Source organism: Coenobita brevimanus, chromosome 107, assembly GCF_032717465.1.
Source record: "Coenobita brevimanus isolate Jiangsu-jjx chromosome 107, ASM3271746v2, whole genome shotgun sequence".
Classification (NCBI taxonomy): Eukaryota; Metazoa; Arthropoda; class Malacostraca; order Decapoda; family Coenobitidae; genus Coenobita; species Coenobita brevimanus.
The window spans coordinates 5,923,652-5,940,502 of NC_137060.1; positions in this window are offsets into that span (position 1 = coordinate 5,923,652).

Genomic DNA, 16,851 nt, shown 5'->3' on the forward strand with positions numbered 1-16,851 from the left:
GAGCAGTGCGAGTATAAGTGGTTGGGGAATGACTGGGAGAAGAAGAGATGAGAGGAGGGAGGAAGAGATCAGTAGGGCAGAAGTAGTGGAAGCAATGAAGAAGATCAAGTTGGGAAAGGCCCCAGGAATTGATGGAGTGTGTGGTGAACTGCTGAAGTATGGGGGTGAGACTGTTGTGGAGTGGATATGGAAGTTGTGTAGATTGGCTTGGGAAGAGGGAAGGGTTCCAGAGGACTGGAAATCAAGTACAGTATAATTGTTCCTTTATACAGAGGAAAGGGGGAGAGAAGTATGTGGTAACCATAGGGGTATTTGCCTTCTTAGTGTGATTGGTAAAATATATGGTAGAATGCTCACTGATAGAGTTAGGCATATGACAGAGGAGCTAGTTGGAGAAGAACAAGGGGGATTTATGAAGGGAAAAGGGTGTGTAGATCAGATATTTGTTCTAAGATGTTTAGTGGAGAAGTATCTAGAGAAGGGAATGAAAGTGTGTGCTGCCTTTATGGACTTGGAGAAAGCTTATGACAGAACAGATAGGCAAGGTATGTGGAAGGTATTAAGAATAAATGGAGTGGAGGGGAAATTGTTGAGTGCTGTCAAGAGTATGTACAAAGGAGCTAGGGCTATGGTGCGAGTGGATGGTGAGCTGAGTGAGTTCTTTGATCTCAATGTGGGACTGAAACAGGGTTGTGTGATGTCTCCATGGCTGTTTAATATATACATGGAAGGGGTTGTAAAGGAGGTGCAAGGTAGGGCAGTGGATGTGGGGGTGGCTCTGATGAATGAGGGTGAGATTTGGAAGATTCAGGTGTTGCTGTTTGCTGATGATACAGTATTGTTGAGTGAAGATGAATGGGAGTTGCAAGGTTTGGTGAATGAATTTGGGACAGTGTGTAGGAGGAGGAAGCTGAAAGTTAATGTAAACAAAAGTAAAGTTAAGGTGTTTGAAAGGAATGAAGTCACAATGTACAGTAAGGTTGGATGGTGAGGATATGGAGAATGTGAGTGCATTTAAGTACCTGGGTAGTGTGATGAGTAAGGATGGAACTTTGGGGGATGAAGTGCGTGAAAGGGTACAGCAGGGAAGGAAGGTTGTTGGTTCAATGAAAGCAGTGATGAGGGATGGGGAGGTGAGTATGGAAGTTAAGAAGTCACTCCATGACAAAAATGTGATCCCTACCCTGACGTATGGAAGCGAGGTGTGGACCCTGAAAGAAGGGAACAAGTCAAGAGTGAGAGCAGTAGAAATGAGTTACTCGAGAGGAGCATGTGGAGTGACACGTTGATGAATGAAGAAGTGAAGGAACGTTGTGGGGTGGATGTGGATGTGGTTGAGAAGATTAGGAGAAATACACTGAGGTGGTTTGGACATGTGGAGACAACGGAGATTGAAAGACTGACTAAGAGGGTGTATGTAGGTGAGGTGGAGGGAGGGAGAGGGAGGGGTAGACTGAGGATGAGGTGGAGGGATGGAGTTGAGAGGTATATGAGGGAGGGGGGGTGAGTTGGGGGGAGGGTAGTCAGATGTTGGGTGACAGAGCGACTTGGAGGCATTTTGTCTGCGGCAACCCTTTGCGGAATTAGGGCGTCGGGCTTTAGATAGATAGATAGATAGAAACAAATGAACACATATCAATCCATTGGGTATCATTTTACAAGTGGACAATACACAGTTTAGGAATTTTAGCACCATAAATATATAGTATAGTCCCTAAGGATCATAATGAACCCCCATAACCCCATTTGGAAACTGATATTTTTAGAGATAATGAATTTAATTTAAAATTCCAAAAAAACCTACCTTGGATCTTCACTCGGCCACTCTGGGTAAAAAATGCGTGCATTCATACGTGTGTTTCTCTTCCCTACGACTGCGCATGCATCTCGTAGGTCTGTATCACCCACTCATAGGACTGCTTTAGGTCACGTGATGGTATTCTACCAATGAATTTGAACCACGGTCTTTGATTGCTTGTGGATGGAAAAATTCAAATTCTTCTCGCTATGGCCTCTGAAGAAGAAAGACGTGCTGTGTGTCCCGGGTGTGATATTGATTATTTCTGTCTATTGCCAGACACCATAATCCCATAAGGGGTGGCCACTTGACTTTGAGTTATTGGTTTTACAGGGAGGGACACTAACCCTCCACCAACCCACTTGTTGACACGTAGGGAGCACGTATGGGTTAGTTATATGGTTACCACCCAGCATTGTAAATGGTTTCTTGGCTTACAGGAAACAATTTGGCTTGTCACTCAATGTAAAGCCACCTGTAAAGGAAAGAAGAGATAATTTACGAGTGATTACCGTATTTCGCGGCATATAAGACGCACTTTTTTGTCTCAAAGTTACCTTAAAATATCCCCATGCGTCCTGCACGTTAGACTAAGGCAGGTTAGTTAGGCTTCACTGAGAAGAAACTCTTATAAAGATGATCATCTCAATGCTTAGCAACCACAGGTGTTTTCTACAGTATGCAGACTTGATTTTATTTTTAAAAATAATATACACTAGTGTGTATATGCAGCAGATTTAAGAAACACCCGAGATCAGAAACACATACAACTTTCGCGGGTTTGTTTACAGCTCAACTGGCTAACATCGTGAAGATATTTAGCGGTTTAGCAATTTAACAGTTTAGCATCCGCACTATTCCAGCAAGCTAACGTACATGATCACTGGTGAACTGTCTGCTAACCTTCTGAAAGGCAATCATGACCACTTTGCTTACCATCCATTCACTAACGAGCAAAGCAATCATACTGGAGAGATGCTGGCTAGTGAAACTGCCAAGTCATCAAAACAGACTTTTGTCACGTATGGAAATACAGAGTTACTTTTGTGACATTTTGTGAGTGTATATATGCAGCAGATATTAAAACACGCAAGTTCAAAAACACAAAGCATTCACGGTTTGTTTTCAGCTCAACTGGCCAATACCGTCAAGGGGTTTAGCGGTTTAGCAACTTAGCAGTTTAGTGTCTAGCGTACACCCTACTCTAGCAAGCTAACGTGCCCACTGGTGAACTGTCTGCTAACCTTCTGAAAGGCAGTCATGACCACTTTGCTTGCCATCCATTCACTAACTAGCAAAGCAATCATGCTGGAGAGATGCTGGCTAGTGAAACTGCCAAGTCATCAAAACAGACTTTCGTCACGTATGGAAATTCAGTAACCCTAATTAGGTCAGTTACTTTTGTGATATTTTGTGAGTGTATATATGCAGCAGATATTAAAACATGCAAGTTCAAGAACACAAAGCATTCACGGGATTGTTTTCAGCTCAACTGGCCAATACCGTCAAGGGGTTTAGCGGTTTAGCAACTTAGCAGTTTAGTGTCTAGCGTACACCCAACTCTAGCAAGCTAACGAAGTTACGGCTTCACTTTTTCAGCTAAGTGAAGTACTTTAGCAATGTCTATGCAACTCAGGGCACACCCAATTACAGTATTTTGTTATGAAAATAGGATAAAATTCACTGAGTAGCATAACTGATGCAATATCTGAAATAGCAGTGCCTGACGGGCATTCATATCAGCGTCCGCCATTTCTGCTGTATTCTTAGCAGACGAAGCGATCAGAATGATTGACAACGTTCACTCTCTGCATCTCTGCTGCCTAAGCAAAGCTCTCATGATCGGCAATGGGGAGCATTTAGGCCGTAACGTCCAAATTTGTTAGGTTAGGTTAGGTTAGGTTAGGTTGTAAAATCGTTTGCCATTTTGGACGTTAACATGCTGAAACGACCAGAATCCTAAGGTGTAGGTGAGAGTTTGGTGTGGGTGTAGTTAAGGAAGTAGAAGTGGGAAGAGTCAGGCTAGGGAACTGATAATCCGCTTATTATAATCCCTTCAGCCCAGCAATGTATTTTATAGGTAGTTTATTCATGCTCGCCATATGATTTTATTCAGTTCAGGAAACATGTACTGAGGAGGTTAATGTGGGCTGTATCAAATGCCCCAAGTCTGAATATCGCCTGTACTCAGTTAAAACGATTGCCAAGTTAAAATCGTATGAAGTGTGGTATAAGCAATTCAATGGATGGTACTGAGGACCATTTACTGTATGAAAGTGACAGTGAAACAGTGATGATGACTGAGGTGATGACTTCCAGTGATGCTTCAGGACTCGGGGGAAGTAGTGATGAATTCTCAGGATTTGAAGACGAGTGAAATTTTCACCATGTCAGTAATATGAAGTGAATATAGGTTTTAGGTGATCATGACAGATGCAACCATGGAAAATTTAGGATCAATGGTGCTGTACACCTTTAGTCTTGCACTGACGATGTTTGGATGAATAAATTGTTTGAGATGTTTCATGTCCTTAAGTGATGATATTTATATTGAACAACCAAATACATTTTGATGTTTTTGGCATATAATAAAGCCACTGGGTACTCCAAAACGGACTGATGTAAATGTTTCAGAGGTGAGCGAATGTTGCATGTGGTGTGTACATGTGTGCGTGTGTGTGTGTGTGTACCATAGCGACTAGGAGGCAGCAGTGTTAAGACCAAAAATGGATGTTTTCACAGTACTCGAATGTTTTGAGATGGATGTCTGTTTTTAGCAAATTCTGGTAAGAGAAATATGCATTTTTAATTGTTGATGCTGCAAGGAAAAGAGCTGACAGTAAGGGAGTGATACTGGGAGATGAGGGTTGAGCCAGTGTCTAGCGCTTGGGATGCAGCAGTGTTGCGAAGGGATAGTTTCACCATTCTCGACATGTTTTGAGATGAATGTCTGTTTTTAGTAAATTGTGATCAGTGAAGAACGTATTTTTAACTGTTGATGCTGCAAGGGAAACATCGCTGAGGGTGAGGAAGTGATACTGAGAGGAAGGGGTAGAGACTGCTGTCTAGCGAGTGGGAGGCAGCAGTGTTACTAAGGTGTAACAATGGATGTTTTCACCATAGTATGTTTTGAAATGAATGTTTATAGTAAATTATGATCAGTGAAGCATACATTTTTAATTGTTGATGCTGCAAGGCAAACATAGCTGACAGTGAAGGAGTGATACTGAGAGAAGAGAGTAAAAACAGCTGTCTATCCTGTTCCCAAGCAGCCTTGCTATATTGAACTTTGGTTGTAAAACATTGTAATTTGTGTATTTACAAGTGCTACCTTTTTATATTATTTGTGGAGGTAATTACAGGTTAGTTAGAGTGCATGATTAATGATGGTAGTCATCTGATATTGTGCTTGAGTCAAGGCAATGTGAGGAAATTCCGTAACAGGTGTGGACTATGACGGGGTTCTTTTAGGATAAATGAACTGATGTGAACATTCATTGTATTTTATGTTTTCGTCAGTAAATGAAAGAATAGAGTTTATTGACTTCATTTGTGGTTTTAAATTCATAAAATATTAAAAACAGTGTTTAGATCAGTTTACTGATACATTTTTATCAACAAAGTTGAGATGGCCTCGTGGTTTGAAGTCACGTTTTGTTAAGATGGGGTTTTGTTTTCTCTTTTCCTGTATCATTCTTTGTACATAAAAGAAGAAACTAAAGGATGATGAGCAGTACTGAATAGATTCTGAAAGGTGAGTGTTGTATCTAAGTGATAGTGGCTCATATCAGTTACGTTTTGTCAAGAAGGGGCATTGTTTTCTTTTCCTGTACCATTCTTTGTATATAAAAAAAGAAACCAAAGGCTGATGATCAGTAATGAATAGATTCTGAAAGGTGAGTGTGTATCTGTGTGGTAATGGCTCTTATCAAGAAACCTTACTGCAGTCTTGGTTGGGGCAAACTTTTTTTTCACAGAACTGCCCTGCCAGAATTAGGGTGCGTCTTTCACAATGCTGCGTCTTACATGCCGCGAAATACGGTAATCGTTTCCACTCAGAATTTGAGGAGGCTGTTGAGTTCTTTAGAAGACACAGTGTATTACCTTCGGAAGTTTACTGCCCAGACTCAGGAACCATATAAATTTAGGAAAGACAGACATCAGTGATACTGTGGTCGGTACAAAAAGTACGTAAAAACCTAGAAACGGGTACAGTGTAGATTTTGTGTTTCTGACTACAAAGGAACTTTTTTGTACAACACACACCTTCTGGCTTAGCAAATTATATTGTTCATAAACCACTGGATTCAAAAGTTCTGGAACCATGATGTTATTGCCAGACGACCCTCGTCCTGGACAATCGTATATCTAGGGCAAGCATTCCCCTGCGATAGGTTAGGCATGTTAGGTTAGGTTTAGTGTGTTTGGTGAGGTTATGTTACGTATTCCCCTAGGATAGGTTAGGTATGTTGGGTTAGGTTTAGTATGTTTCGTGAGGTTATGTTATGTACTCCCCTAGGATAGGTTAGGTATGTTGGGTTAGGTTTGGTTAGTTTTATTGTGTTTGGTGAGGTTATGTTAGGTTTGTTTCATTTGGTTTGGTCTGTTCGGTTACGTTAATGGGTGATGCAGTATATTTTTCTGGTGGTTTTTGATAAGACTTCAGTTGTTTTTTACTTCATTTTTTTCGGACAATGCTTGATTTCACATGCTTGTCCAATCAAAGTTTATGATTGGAAAAAGAGGGAAAATGAGGCATTTCTGACGAAAATGAAGGTCGGAAACATTCGAATCGCATCAAAAACTGCCAGAAAAATATATTGCACTTCTTGGGGGGAGTATTGTCCACTTGTAAAAATTTACCAATCCATTTTGGGCAGTATTCTATACAAACCCCACTTAACCTAACCTTGATCTGTGTAATCTGAGCCTAACCTAGCCCAATTCCTGTTTTATTCCTCATTCAGTGGAGTCCATCTGGACTGATTTCAAATGTAAAAACAGGCCCTCTTCTGGGTCTCTGACTGGCTGAATCAGGACCATAATCTATGTGAAAACAAATGCATACCACTTATGACCATAATGCACCAACACAAAAATGCATAACCTTCAATGGACGAAATGTAAACCACCACCACAAGCACATTAAAGACCCTACTATATCTTGCTTTTACTTTTAATTTGTGGAAGAAATGTCACAAAAGAAAGCTGACTTCGAATTCCCATTATGCTTTGGAATCTGGTGTTATGGTTTCGTAAAAATTATCCATTTCTTCATATACTCTGCTTGTAATGAAAGAAATACTACGGTACGGTACTATATAATTTCAGTATCCTAGTGATTGCCACTTTTTAATCCCACATTTTCTTGAACCTCAAAGCCCTTCCATGTCCCCATTTTTGCATGGGCTGGGTACTGAAACTGTTTCGTTTTGTACGATGATTGTTGTATAATCACAAACCGTATACATGCGAATGAAAAACAGTTAATTCTCCACTAACGGAAGTACGATGTGACATGCTGTATATCAACCAAGAAAAAGAAATATCCAGTTCCCGACATTGTACGAAAGCAGTAATGCACCCCCAAACCTTACAGGTGTTGATGAAATCGCGATGAATTACAGACCTGTAGGTATCTATAGCAACAAGCAATTTCATGTGTTGGAAAACCAGCAACTGAAACACAAAGTAATGATTTCACTGATGCCAACTTCCGCCATCTTTCCACTCGGCCCACGGATTTTATGTTACATTCGAGATGCCCTGTTCAGTTCGCTTATATAGATGCCTTCAAATATTTAGTGATGTAGCATAAAAACAATTTTTGACTGGCGATATACTTTATTACAACGAATTAAAACAGGAGAAATAAGTAAAAAAGGCAACTTCAGCGGAGTAAGATGACGGTTGCAACAGTTTAGGTCGAGGTCAAACGAGACAATTCTCCGTCAACACATTCGCCGCCATCAAAACATGGACGATTCCCCGTCAGGACTCTATAATAAATCAATAGTTAATTTTCATGGAGAACTATCAGTCTATGTTCATTCAGTAGCGTAGGCCTTGGATGTCATTTATAAGTTGCACATTTGGTCAATAATTAACTTGTTTCTGCCTTGCTGTTGACGACTTTGAATTATATTCTGACGTCACCCATAGCTGTCCTTATTAATTTTTATTGGTACTAAAAAATCCTGGGTATGTTTTAAAACGACTCTGAGGAGATGAAAGTGTTTATTAATCTCAAATAACAATATCCAATGTCTTGCGTCTGATCGACCATAGCGGACACAAACCGTGGGGACACGTATGGACTAAGATAAAGACTAACAGGTCAGATCACTTCTGCCTCAAAACGGGACAACTTGGTGCATGACGTCACGCTGCTGCATCCCCCTCAGTTCACTTGGACAGACGGGCTCAGTCGTATCCCGACATTACCCCGAGTCAAGATATCCCCGAATAACAAACCAAGGAGCAAGGACACTGAACTCTATAGTATGGAGAGGCTCTCTGCCACGATCATGTGATTTTGGCTGCCATATTGGAACACCAGCACTCAAATTCAAATTTAAATACTTTATTTCCACTAAGCAGTGGTTATTAAGAAAGACACACTTGTGGGTTATAACACGAAACATATATGGATTATGATTTTTTTTCATCTGCCTAGTTCAACGAATTATATTGAATACATTTAACCAATGAGTATAAAACAGGGATACTGGGGAATAATCTTCCCGCCCCACTCCAGGGAGCAGTAATGTTATAGAATTAACAGCAAGATATATTTCTTACTTGTGAAATGTAATGCCATCTCTCTTCGGTGAATTCCTGTGCCCATTTTTATATCCATAAGCTGCACAGTGGACCATGGCACTATATTTTCAGGAATCATGAGTGGTAGGTGGTGGCGACCTAAAATGCAGTATAATATCGCCAAGGGCAACCCATCACCCCCAGAAGGAGCCCACAGAGGAGCATATACAGCGCGCCTGGTCTTCGGGTGACAGGGATATAAGTCCGCCCAGGCTGCGCGCCCCTATGACCCGGAGCTCGCCTACCACCACCATAGCTGGAATACGAAACTTCCTTCCGGGCGAGCCGACCACCAACAACCACGGAGCGGAGCTATTACTCTAGCTCCAGTCAGCACCCCTGGGACGGCTGGTAGCTGCTCAACCCTCCTACAGGAGACGGCCTGCAGCCACGCTGGAGGTAACAAGGAGATGGCTGGTAGCCGCTCCCACCTTTGTCAGGAGACGGCCAGAAGCCGCTCTGACGGTGCCCCTAATGAGACGGCCGGTAGCCGCTCAACCCTGCTATAGGAGACGGCCTGCAGCCGCTCCGGAGGTAACAAGGAGACGGTTGGTAGCTGCTTCCACCTTCGTCAGGAGACAGCCAGTAGCCGCTCTGAAGGTGCCCCTCTGTCGGCCTGTAGCCGTTCCCTTCCCCAGGTCACGACCAGTAGCCGCTCCGAAGGTGCCCCTCTGTCGGCCTGTAGCCGCTCCCTTCCCCAGGCCACGACCAGTAGCCGGGCCTTAGCAACAGACGGTAGCCGCGCCCCTAGAAGACCATGGCCAGTAGCCGCGCCCTACGGCAGGATATGGCTGGTAGCCATTCCTCCATCAGGAGATGATTCCTGCCCACCAACCTACGACCCAGAGGGAGCTCCCAGCCTGGAGGAGTACTGGAGAGGCCCCATGACTACCACTGGGCTCTTCTCCCTGCAGCCGGTTCCTGAGAGGACTCGCCTGACAGACCCTGATGTAGGCTGACGCTGCAGCCCCCTCCTGACGGCGTCCCCAACTGCCAGGGACCGCAGCCCTTGGGACCTCCAGACCACCCCCAGGATCCCCGGGCAGGACCTCCCTACACCCCAACGCCAGAGATCTTCATCCTCCGTCAGGCGCCTGAGCGAGAAGTTCAGGCAGCTATTCGGCCCCAGCCCTGAGGGCCAGACTCCTGCCCAAGCCCTGAAAGCGTGGGACCCTTCGCCATCAGCAGTCCTGGACGAGAGAGGACGCTCCTACATGTGATCCCGTGGCCCCTGAATACAAAGGCCCCTGGCAGAACTCAGCCCTGTCAGTAGTGAGGCTGAGTCACCTCCGCCGCCCTTGTACCTGCCCGCCACTACGCCCAGACCCGAAAGTGATAGTGAAAGCAGTGTCCATGACATAGTGAAGCAAGGGCAGAACAGTGAGTTAACAGAATAGGGGAAGTCAGTGAGAAAAGTATCAGTAATAATATAAAAGAGTGGTGGAATAAGCAAGGTAACAGTGAAACAGTGAACACGGCAAGGCAGTGAAATACGAGTCTATCTCAGTGAACACGTTACCAGATGGTGACACTGCCTCACACTAAAGTCATATGGAGGCCCCAGTGCAAAAGTAATAATTAACGACTCGACCAACAAACCCGTTAGCCTACTTGCTGCGAAATAGTGTCACCACCTCCACCAGTGCACAGAACCTAGACTTTCCTACAATAATAGTGCATAACCTCTCTGCCCTAAGCGCTATTCACCTTACCCGATCTTGTCCTGAGTAGTATCCTGCGCGATACTAACACCGCATATCTAGGCCTTAGAATTATAATTGTCCAGTATACCTGTATTTGTGACATTTGCCCGTTCCACTGTAGAATTTAGCAATACACATGTGAGGTTGTTGCCTTGAGTTTTTGTGTCCTGCCTCTCTCTTATTTGTCTAAGCTCCGGTCTAGAAAGAGAACCCAGCTGCTACACTAGGTGTTAGAGGGACGGGAAGTTGACCCTAAAACACCTAGCATTACACGACCATCATCCACTCACTTGATGCAGTGCTCCCTACTTCTTAGCCTTTATCATTCTTTTTCTGTGCCTGCCCTCCTTTCTTCCTATTTCTCTCATCTTTCCTGTCACTTCTTATTGCTTTCCTTTCCTTTACAGATGGCTTTACATTGAGTGACAAGCCAAATGGTTTCCTGTAAGCTAAGAAACCTTTTACAACACTGGGTGGTAACCATATAACCAAACCATACGTGCTCCCTACGTGTCAACAAGTGGGTTGATGGAGGGTTAGTGCCCCTCCCCGTAAAACAAATAACTCAGTCAATTGGCCACCCCTTACGGGATTATGGACTATGGAGTCTGGCAATAGATAGATACATAGATCAGCCGCTTTAAAAAACCCACAGAGCAGCTCACAACAACGCGGGCATCAGGCGTGGTGTAACACGGGTGCTGCTACATCAGCACCGCTCTGGTGGCGGCTTCGTAAATTACGTGGTGCTACCCAGGAGAAAGCCTTTCCATACTATAGAGCTCAGTGAGCAAGGAGCTCTACATTACCTCCCGTTTTGGGAGTCACTCTATCTAAATCTATTTTATGAGACAATATGGCCACTTGTGCCGTTAGATGATGCAGTTCTTGTCAAAGAATCCTAATATAAAATTTCATCAGTTCCCTGAAAATGAAGAATTAAGAAGTAAATGGATCCAGCTGTATAACCTTACGGATCCTCTTAATGTAAAAAAACTCTCCGATCTGCAGTCTCCATCTTGAACCCACTGCATACAAGATACACCTCAAGTATGAACTACTCAATCTGCCCTCCCCTAAGCACCTAAATATACTGAATGATGATGCAGTTCCAACCCGATGAATAGCAGCACTGATAATTAAGTTTATATTGACATGGCGCAAGATGTAGGCATCTTGGTATGGTATAGAATGGTGCTAAAAGAAGTGGTGGAATGTGGTAAGGAGTGGTGCAAAATCCTGCCGCCTCCTGTGGCGCCACCTCCTGTATGTAGGGAACTTGCTTCTATTTCAGAGGTCTTCCAATGTCAAGGTCACGGTAGGGAGGACGGGCTTCATGATAGTTTTCTGTTCATTGATAGCTGTGGGGAAGCTGTGTGCTCCTTGAAGGGGTAATGTACTGTGTGTGTGCTCCTTGAAGGGGTAATGTACTCAGTGTGTTCTCCTTGAAGGAGGTAATGAAGGATACATGGATTCTCAAGCTCAAACGGAGAGAGAGAGAGAGAGAGAGAGAGAGAGAGAGAGAGAGAGAGAGAGAGAGAGAGAGAGAGAGATAATGTGCTTCAGAACGATTCCTAATAATATTAATGTCTTTGATGTTCGAGGGGGGCGCTTTTACGTGGTGGTACTGATATAAACGGACGGTGGAGCTGTCTGGCTATACAAACGTCCCTCATATCCTTCCCTAACCACCAAAAAGATGATGTGGACTGCAGGGAACGGGCAGCTTCAGCCGTCAGTCCACGTTCAGATGAGGCTTAAGATACAAGACAACAAGGCAATGATAAAAACAAAATGTGATAATATATATTTAAAACAATAAGTACAGTACAATGAAATATTATAAAGGTGACGTAAGGAACATTTTGGTGATATAGATTGTGACTCTTGTAATGCTAGGTGAAATTAGGCTCGACTTCTCGTTCCTATTACACCTAACGTGCGCGGGGTCCTCTTTCGAGACCGGAGCTTAGTGCAATAAAGAGAGGCAGGACACAAAAACTCTAGGCAACAACCTGTACAGTAATGGGGGTATGTCTTTATAGGGGAATCTCCAGGCGGCACAGGCTTACTAATTGTATAACAGGGATGTCACTCATAAGTATAGTTCATTAGATCTTGTTCCACACACTCGTCCTTTAACTTCTCACTGTGATCTTATTTACCCCGATATTCACTATATGAAATCACTGCACAATACTTACATTAGGAGAAATCACACTTAACCTAAATCACTCGTACTACAGTATCACACGTATTCATCAGGGGGATAGGCAGGAACATGTCGTCGGCGATCCTGCCGGGCTAGGGGCACCGCCAATGTGAGGTGTGCCGAGAGGGCACGGGATAACTCGTAAGGGCGTCTTCTCGCGTCCTGGGCTTCCCGTGACTTCCGGGCTTGGCTCAGGCGTGTGGCCCTCGGGACTGGGGCCGAAGAGCTCCAGGAACCTCTGTGATAAGTCCCGGCCTGTCGTGAGGGCCTTACGGCGTCGTGGGGGCGTAGGGAGATCGCACCCGGGTGTCCTGGGGAGAACCGAGAGAGACTGTGGGCTGCGGTCTCCAGCATCTAGGGGCGCCGACAGGGGAGGGCTGCGGCAGCGACTTCCACTGGGGTCCGTCAGGTGCATCTGCTCTAGAGCCAGGCATAGGGAACAGAGACCAGGGGAGGCTGTGAGGCCTGTCTGGGTCACTCTGGGACAGGAAGCCTGGGCTCGAGTCTCCTGCCGTAGGGACGTCTCTCTCCTTACCTCTCTCTGCACACCCTCGGAGCGACAATAGATTGTCTCACGAGGAAGGGAGCGACAATAGGTCATCTCTGCCAAGACACTCTCGGAGCGACCATAGTTCGTCTCACGAGGATGGGAGCGACCATAGATCGTCTCTACCGGAGCACTTTCGGAGCGACCATAGATCGTCTCACGAGGATGGGAGCGACCATAGATCGTCTCTACCGGACCATTTTCGGAGCGACCATAGATCGTCTCATGAGGATGGGAGCGACCATAGATCGTCTCTACCAGAGCACTTTTGGAGCGACCATAGATTGTCTCACGAGGATGGGAGCGACCATAGATCGTCTCTACTGGAGCACTTTCAGAGCGACCATAGATCGTCTCACGAGGATGGGAGTGACCATAGATCGTCTCTACCAGAGGGGCGCCATCTGGAGTGTCTTTTAGAACTCCACCCCTAGCTGACTCAACATTTCCACTCCATGAAGGTAGTGTCTTTCTCCTACGGTGGCGACGGCGTGGTGGCTGCATGACACAGGGGCGCACGGCCCGGCTGACATATGTCGCTGTTGCCGGGAGTGGTTGTGACTGGTGGCGGCTACCCTGTGGGGTCCGTGTGGGGGTGTCGGCGCATCCTCGGGCATACTGAGGTGTGTTTGGCTTGCCCTGTCGTCGGGGGCACTATGGTATATTTCGGGGGCACTGTTCTTTAAGTCACGCATTTTAACTCTCTCTCTCTCTCTCTCTCTCTCTCTCTCTCTCTCTCTGTGCATAATTTTCCATGTAACTCACTGTGAGAAAAGGGCAGTGGCTGCGGCCCTACATCCTTTCCGCAGCACCTCTTCGTGACCAGCATCATTTTCTAGTAATCTGGTTCCAACAACATTTAAGGTAAACCGATGGTTTTGTGTGTGTGTGTGTGTGTGTGTGTGTGTGTGTGTGTGTGTGTGTGTGTGTGTGTGTGTGTGTGTGTGTGTAGCTTACCCTTTGAGTGGGACTTTTATTTATTTTTTATTTTTTGAGTTGGAGGATTTATGTTACCTTATGACTGGGGATTGTATTATCTGCATTATTAAAAGTATGGACTGTATTCTAGCTAGCATACAAGGCTCCTAGCACCTCTTCATTAGCGATTTACTTTGCATACTAAGTTTTAGCATGTACAGTCGCCAAACTTTCCACCTGGGCCACCCAGCCGCGAGAGGTGGGTAACGGGTGCTGGCAACAGTGTATCTGTTTGTTCTTGCGTACATGCTCGACGAAAGTTCGGATCATCAACTCTCTTCGTCTGTAGTGAACCTCAGTCAGAGTCAGAGTTCATCCCATAGATGGCTGGGTACGTTGTTGGGTGGAGAGAAAAATGTCTCAGGAGTAAGGCGGCTCTCCCATCGGCTCAGCCAGTTGCATGAAACTGGTCGCACGGAAAACTGTGTGCCATAGGTCGCGCTGACCAAGGCCAAATAAATATGATTATTAATTATATAAGGTAATATATATAATATGATATAGATATATACTCTTCTATATAATACAATAATATATATTATACTATACTTATTTGGCCTTGGTCCGTGCAACCTATGGCACGGAACAATTCCATGCGACCGGTTTCCTGCAACTGGTCGAGCTGGTGAGAGTTGCTTAAGGGAGGAGCTTGGCATAGTGAAGGCCAGGGCAGGCGCCGGACGGGGGGAGGGGGGTTACGTTATTCATACCGCCAGTGATAATAATTGCCGAACTAGTCTTTGAGATCCATTAGCATTCTACTAAATATTGCATTCTTAACAACACTAAACATTTTATTTTTATGTTGTTTATACATTGTTACCATAACATGTTAATGCACTATATACTGGAATCGCTTCAAGCCTCTCTCTCTCTCTCTCTCTCTCTCTCTCTCTCTCTCTCTCCTTATATCAGTAATTCCATTTCACAGGGTTATCACTTGATACCACTATCAGTATAGGTTGAAGAGGAATGCAGTTACCTAACATCTATGTCAAGTTACAAGTAAGATACCTTCCATATTCACATCATGAATGACACTGACCAGTATACGTTAGAATGATGTTCAGATACTGTTAACGGTTGCTTATTTCCTCGTTGGTAGTACTTTAGGAAGATGTTTTTATGTGTTCTGTGGTGCACCACGAAGAGGTACGTTAAAACAGCGTCACCTCAACAGGCAAAGAGTTTATTTATACTGCTGCGGAATGTGGCTATTATATCAGCTATGAAATGACTTACCGTATCATATTTCATATGCCTAGGGTCATAACAGCACACCTTTATAGTCATTTCACATGACTGAATTACACATTACACGGAAAATTGATTGTGAGCAGTGCCGCTTTTGTGTGAGGTCACACATTTACACGCTCATCGAGTCTTCACCAAACAACATTATCTCACATTATAGCAAGATGAAGACTCCACCGTTACATCACAGTATGCAAAAGCTTCCAGTCATTTGAAGCACAATTGCTACTGATTCATGAATAGCTGGGACATTTATATCACCATTGCCTGTCATCTTACTTATGTGATTGGTAAATGCAACATAACGAACATAAAATTATCATTACAGGCTGGAACACTTTTTTTTTTTCTTTTTTTCTTTTTTTAATCTCATGACCCTAGGCGCTTTAGCGCCCGTCACCGAGGCCCGGGGTGCGAGGATATGTGATTTTGGTTGCTGACTGCCTGCTACTAAGACTAGGTCATAAGATAAGGGCTTGTATTTAATAGGAGAAACCCATCTCTTCTAACTGGGGTGGAACCACGTCACACGGATCGGCTGGCGGAAGCGTTAATTACCACGTCATCCACAGTACTGTTTCACATATTTAATATATATCAACTGTTAAAACAATAGCCGTGTTTGCATTGCAAGCACAGTGATCCACGTAATGATTAAGTGATGAGCCATGGGTTTATCATATAATAATGTAAATGAATACGTTTATAAATATGTAATATATGTAAAGATGCGATTTTTTTAGATTATTTTACTTACTGTTTTCAATACTCGCATTATCCAATACTTTCAAGAAGTTCCTTTGAAATTCTTCCGGCTAAAAATTGTCGACCGAATATTGGGATTAACTCTGACTGAGGTTCACTACGGAAGACGAGAGTTGATGATCCTAACTTTCGTCGAGCATGTACAAACGAACAAACAAATACACTGTTGCCAGCATTCGTTACCCACCTCTCGCGGCTAGGTGGCCCTGGTGGAAAGTTTGGCGACTGTACTTCTCACCAGAACTTGGTTGGGTCAGGATATTTCTCTGTCAGCTGGGTGATTTTAAGGTTCCATTGGTCATTGCAGAGCTGTCTGCACAGTGTCTGTATGTCTCTTTGAAGCTGTTGATATTCTTGGTATTGGTCGTATGTCAGTCCCTGTCGTTCAGCAAGGTTGTGCAGTCTTGTATAGTGAGTCTGGAGTACATGCAGTTCTGGGGAAGGTCTTTGTGCTCTAATAATTTTAAATGTTGTTGTAGGGATAGCAGTTTTAATGCCACTATCCACTGCTTTAAGCCACTGCTCAAGTGCAGTGTCTATGTGTTCCAGAGTCTGATTGTCAAGGGAGGGGACGTCAGGGAGGGAGGTGTCAGAGGTCCTTCTGAAAAGGTCCCAGTCAGCTTGTCTGTAGTTGAGTCTGGGTGTGGCAGGGATATGTATAGGTGAGGTGGAGATGGTGAATACGATGGGTATGTGATCTAATGAAGTTAGAGGGGCCGGGTTGAGAGAAGGTGTGATGATGGGCGCGGTTGTTGGTGATGATGATATCAGG